Genomic DNA, 6,586 nt, shown 5'->3' with positions numbered 1-6,586 from the left:
TGCAGAGTCTGCACTTCATTGACGGATCCCCAGTCCAGTCCCTTATTGATCCATTAAGCAAGCTGAATTGGAGGGCCGGGTCGGAACATAGGCATAGCCACCCACATGGAGCCCCGCGGCTCATTGATATAAAACCACCACTGCTGCCATGGGTCGGAAGACTTGGCGAAAGATCCTTCAAACCAAACCGCGCTGGCAAGCTTGCCTATTGTGACGCTGCCGCACTCTGCCTGCTCCTCCTCTGTCACCTGCGGCCTCACGTCAAAGGTCTTGAGCCACAAACCAAAGTGTGGAGGAGTCCGGAGGAAGGCCTCACATGTGACGATAAATGTCGAGATGAGGAGAATAGAGTCTGTGGCCAGATCGTGAAAGTCTAGCCCATAGTAAAACATGAGCCCCCGGACGAAGGGGTTAAGCGTGAACCCTAACCCATGGAGGAAGTGGGACACAAACACTACCATCTCGCCGGATTTGGGTAGGAACGACCTGCCCCTGTCCAGGAAGCCGATGGAGGATTTCCGGGGTCAGATACCTCGCTGCGCGGAGCTTCGCAATATCCTCCTTTGTGACAGAAGAAGCCACCCACCGGCCTGGACGGCTGGATCCGGACATGATTGGGGCTAGTGGCGATGGGAACCCGAGGGTTGGAACTCGGGGTAGCTAGGGTTGAGGAAGAAGCGAGCGCAAAGGAAGAAGACGAGTCTGGGACCCTATATAAAGACCCCAAGTACTAAGCGTATCCACCTGGGTCTTGAAACTTACCAATCTCCAGAGAGTTGTACCCGGGGGACGGTTGGGTTACCCATGCCTGCATTAATGAAAATCCCGTGAATAAGGGAACACAATCTCTGCTTTGGCAAGACAAGCCAGTAAAACTGCGTCCCGAGATGTGGGATGACACACCAGCCAACGGTTGGAAATAGTGACCGGGCAGGCGTGATGTCATAAACAGTTACCAATAAATTAGGCTCGTATATTTTCTGTAACTATATACACAGGTCCGGATATATCTACTACATCCGAAGACTATCTTGGAGTTCGGAGAAAGGGGAACCCTCCTTGCAATGCCAAAGACAATCTGGGCGCCGGACTCCTCGTCATTGAAGCCAGGTTCAGGGGCTACTGAGGGAGTCCTGGACTAAGGGGTCCTCAGGCATCCGGCCTGCTATTCATTGGGCCGGACTGATGGGCTGTGAAGATACGAAGGCTGAAGACTGTACCCATGTCCAGATTGGACTCTACTCTGCGTGGAAGGCAAGCTTGGCTACCGAAGATTCCTTCTTATGTAACCGACTCCATGTAAACCCTAGATCCCCTCGGTGTCTATATAAACCGAAGGGGATAGTCCGGAAAGGACAGATACATTCATGACCATATACACATAGGCTAGACTTCTAGGGTTTTGCCATTACGATCTCGTGGTAGATCAACTCTTGTAACACTCATATTCATCAAGATCAATCAAGCAGGAAGTAGGGTATTACCTCCATAGAGAGGGCCCGAACCTATGTAAACATCGTGTCCCCCATCTCCTGTTACCATGCAGATCAGTCACTGTAGCACAAAGCGTGTGGGTGTGTTTGGTTGCATTCTCATCTCAATATACTCCTCCGTCTAGGTGTGTAAGTCACCTTACGAGAACCAAATAACCCCAAAACACTTAGGCACGGTACATTAACTCCCTCCCCGTTTCTTGTTTTGTGGCATATCAACCAATAAGAGACGTGGGTCGTGCATGCTTTCAATGACTTGAGACTAATAAACATGACATGCAGTGGTTAGTTCATTGCATGCAATGCTATTAATTAGCAAAAAGACATTAAGTTTTCTCGTTTTCCTCTCCACCTTGGTTGCAGTGCACAACGTAAGATGACTTACACACCTAGACGGAGTAGTTGTTTCCTCTTCGTGTATTTGTGTTAACCTACTAGTGTGGACTCATGCACCCTTTATGCACTCTGCCAAACACCCAAAAGTGGGTCGAGAAGGGAACTTTTGCTCCCATCCCGTGCACCCTTCATACACCCTGCCTAACACTATTCGTGCTTCATATGGTTCATGTTTCGTGGAGTACTGTAGCACCGTACTCTCCGTGCGCTGGAGACCTAGTTCTGTTAACATTGATCTCACCGTTCATTCTCGACCGGACAGTCGAGAAAGCGGTACTATGTTACTACATTACTGTTCATATAGTTGACATGCGCACAACATCATTTTTTGTCGTCATATCTTACTACACTAGCAACAAGATTATATAGTACTGACGTATGAACCATTACACATGCCTAGTAGTAGGAGCACTATGTATGTTCAATTGGTTGCCGTGTTTCGCACTCCTCCGTCGTAAGAGTGGAAACGCTTGCTGTAATCATTTTATTCTTCAGAAAAACAGTGGGCACGCTCTATCGTGCAGATCCTCCTCCAGCCATGCACTAAATTACTCACTTCCGCCGACGTGTGGGACAGCCAGCATCGGGGTCCACAAGCCATGCACTAAATTACCCCATAGTAGAGTGACGGTAGACTACCCCGATCGAAGCGCCGCAGTAATGCCCAATGAGCCGTCAAATCACAAAACCCCCTCCTTTCCAGCAGTAAGTTGGAAGGACGAAGCAACCATCATTTCACTCTTCTCTCTCAGCTTCCTCTCTACCCAACCCTCGCTTCTCCCTCATCTTGTTGCTCATTTCTTCAAGAAAACCCCGACCTGCTTCTGCCATTGTTCTTCGCTCCCAAAGAAGGAAAGGTTAGCGCATCAATGGTGTTGATTCTGGCCAAGGCCCGGTCTTGCAACCCCGAGACTGATCCTATAACTCCCTCCCTTTTCTTCTTTTGGGTTTGTGATTATGGTTTATTTTCTTTTATTTCTATTAGAGAGTTTATTGATTTACGCTGGAGCACCGGCCGAAGTGATGTCTATGGCTCTGGCAAAAACCGTCGAGGCTCACGGTACGAAGAAGCGCAAGCACCCCGCCGAGACTACCGCAGACAAGCTCAAAGCCATCGCCCTGTCCAAGCCCCCCTCTCCGGGATCCCTCATTAAGCAAGTCCAGGTAATATCTCTTCTTGACGATCTTTTTCTCGATCTTGATCGTGTTTTTTCATCTAACACGCAGTACTAGTACTAGTAGTACAACTTTCTGGGTGATCTTGCATGTGATTTTTGTGTGCCAAATTACGGTTCTAAATTCCTCTTTTGACCAAAACATGCGAGGGGTTGACACTGATTTCTTATAGATTACTTTCAACTACTCCGTCTGTCCCAAATTTCTTGTCTTAGATTTGTCTAGATACGGATGTATCTAATACTAAAATGTGACTTGATACATCCGTATCTAGACAAATCTAAGACAAGAATTTTGGGACGGAGGGAGTACTTTATGAACATCAATGCTACCTTTGAAGAGGGTATATTTGCCTCAGTAACTTGTGTTATGGATATTGCAAGTAATCCCTCTGCTCTCATGGCTTTGAAGACATGTTCTAGTGTCTTTGTTCACTTATTTTTGTGCGTATATGTAGTCATATATGGAGTATAATATTGAAAATCATCTTATATTTTTGAACGGAGGTAGTAACAAAATATGGTTTCTGTTTGAATTAGAACCAGGTCCGCGGTGGAGATGAAGTTATCAAAGTCATGCTGTGTCCTTGTCGCCACGTGTCCTAAACTAGTGTTTTCCTGTAGCATTGTTGTCAGGTGTGTTCTCGAGGCTGTACTTGACCACAACAATTTCCTGGTTGTGCCTTCGATTACGAAGGGTGCGGTTCTTGTAAAGCTTCCCAACAAATCTGATGCGGCATGTCCTCATGATCATGTTTATGAGTGGAAAGACCACTCTGTTAGGTTCTCCAAGGTTGACGAGATGGTGATGGTGCATGTAGACATCTCTCACGAAGTCCATGGCCTAGTCAGTTATGCGGGGTTCATCCCGTAGGTCGGTGGCAAGAAATAGTCTGCAGAGTTTAATTCGTGCAACTTTGCTTGTCTGTAGTAAGTACTATTTTTCAGTACTTGATTTGTGTTTGTGAACCCTGTATTGTTTATTAGTACTGCCGCTTTTGGTGTGTGGTCAGTCCTGAGAACGGTCTATGTTAATGTCTGTCCACTCAATTCAGTCTGTATATTTTGAAGTATCCAGATCATCTTTTTTGTGAGGACGGTCTATCAATTATGGTTACAATCCAAAATCTGTATGCATTGCAGGGTTTATCGCACCCACCAGGATTTCCAGTCCCATGGATGTTCAGTCCATACGATTTGTCACAACCTTTGGACTGTCCTGCTTGTGGGAGGTGTTGGGGAACGTAGTAATTTCAAAAAAATTCCTACGCACACGCAAGATCATGGTGATGCATAGCAACAATAGGGGAGAGTGTTGTCCACGTACCCTCGTAGACCGACAGCGGAAGCGTTATCACAACGCGGTTGATGTAGTCGTACGTCTTCACGATCCGACCGATCAAGTACCGAACGTACGGCACCTCCGAGTTCTACACACGTTCAGCTCGATGACGTCCCTCGAACTCCGATCCAGCCGAGTGTTGAGGGAGAGTTTCGTCAGCACGACGGCGTGGTGACGATGATGATGTTCCATCGACGCAGGGCTTCGCCTAAGCTCCGCGACGGTATTATCGAGGTGTAATCTGGTGGAGGGGGCCACCGCACACGGCTAAGAGATCTCAAGGATCAATTGTTGTGTCTCTGGGGTGCCCCCCTGCCCCCGTATATAAAGGAGCAAGGGAGGAGGAGGCCGGCCCTAGGAGGGGGCGCACCAAGTGTGGAGTCCTACTAGGACTCCCTAGTCCTAGTAGGATTCCACCTCCCATATGGAATAGGAAAAGAGGAAGGGAAAAGAGAAGGAAGGAAGGGGGCGCCCCCCTTCCCTAGTCCAATTCGGACCAGACCAAGGGGAGGGGTGCGGCCACCCTTGAGGCCCTTTTCCTTCTTTCCCGTATGGCCCAATAAGGCCCAATACGTATTCCCGTAACTCTCCGGTACTACGAAAAATACCCGAATCACTCGGAACCTTTCCGAAGTCCGAATATAGTCGTCCAATATATCGATCTTTACGTCTCGACCTTTTCGAGACTCCTCGTCATGTCCCCGATCTCATCCGGGACTCCGAACTCCTTTGGTACATCAACATACATAAACTCATAATAAAACTGTCATCGTAACTTTAAGCGTGCGGACCCTACGGGTTCGAGAACTATGTAGACATGACCGAGACACGTCTCCGGTCAATAACCAATAGCGGGACCTGGATGCCCATATTGGCTCCCACATATTCTACGAAGATCTTTATCGGTCAGACCGCATAACAACATACGTTGTTCCCTTTGTCATCGGTATGTTACTTGCCCGAGATTCGATCGTCGGTATCTCGATACCTAGTTCAATCTCGTTACCGGCAAGTCTCTTTACTCGTTCCGTAACACATCATCCCGCAACTAACTTATTAGTCACAATGCTTGCAAGGCTTATAGTGATGTGCATTACTGAGTGGGCCCAGAGATACCTCTCCGACAATCGGAGTGACAAATCCTAATCTCGAAATACGCCAACCCAACAAGTACCTTTGGAGACACCTGTAGAGCACCTTTATAATCACCCATTTACGTTGTGACGTTTGGTAGCACAAAAAGTGTTCCTCCGGTAAACGGGAGTTGCATAATCTCATAGTCATAGGAACATGTATAAGTCATGAAGAAAGCAATAGCAACATACTAAACGATCGAGTGCTAAGCTAACGGAATGGGTCAAGTCAATCACGCCATTCTCCTAATGAGGTGATCCCGTTAATCAAATGACAACTCATGTCTATGGCTAGGAAACATAACCATCTTTGATTAACGAGCTAGTCAAGTAGAGGCATACTAGTGACACTCTTGTTTGTCTATGTATTCACACATGTATTATGTTTCCGGTTAATACAATTCTAGCATGAATAATAAACATTTATCATGATATAAGGAAATATATAATACTTTATTATTGCCTCTAGGGCATATTTCCTTCAGGAGGTAGGTGGGGCCCCTGCATGCCACCCGTAGTTGGACGGTCAATCTTCTGTTTAGTACTTCAACATAGTGATTCCTGGTAAGGATTCACTCGTGTCACATCAAGTAAATCTTATGGATTTACTGTCTAAATCTTATTGATTTAATGTCATGTTTTCTTTCTTTTCCTGCAATTTTACGATGCTGGTTTTGCCATGTGACATTCATCACAGAATAAACCGTTTGGTTTGCTCTATGATGGCTATTTTTTGCAGGTTTCACTTCTTATGTCGTGTCAGTAACGAAGGCACTGTCCATCACTTATATTACTGGAAAAAAATTGGATCAGTCTGTTGTCTGAGTACAAGCTGAATCCCTATGATGAATTGCAGTTTGGTTTAACAAAAACGCCACAATTAGTCCTTCTCGCGTTTAAAATAAATGAAGAAAAAACTGGATCACGGTCACGAAGCCTAGTCAAGTTAGAAAGCTGATCATAGCAAACCAGACACGATCGCCGCTGTCTCGCACATTGGTACCACCTTCAGCAACGGATTGAGCACCGGCAGTTGCTCTAGAACTG

Source organism: Aegilops tauschii, chromosome 7 (assembly GCF_002575655.3).
Source record: "Aegilops tauschii subsp. strangulata cultivar AL8/78 chromosome 7, Aet v6.0, whole genome shotgun sequence".
Classification (NCBI taxonomy): domain Eukaryota; kingdom Viridiplantae; phylum Streptophyta; class Magnoliopsida; order Poales; family Poaceae; genus Aegilops; species Aegilops tauschii.
This window is presented reverse-complemented; position numbering follows the sequence as displayed.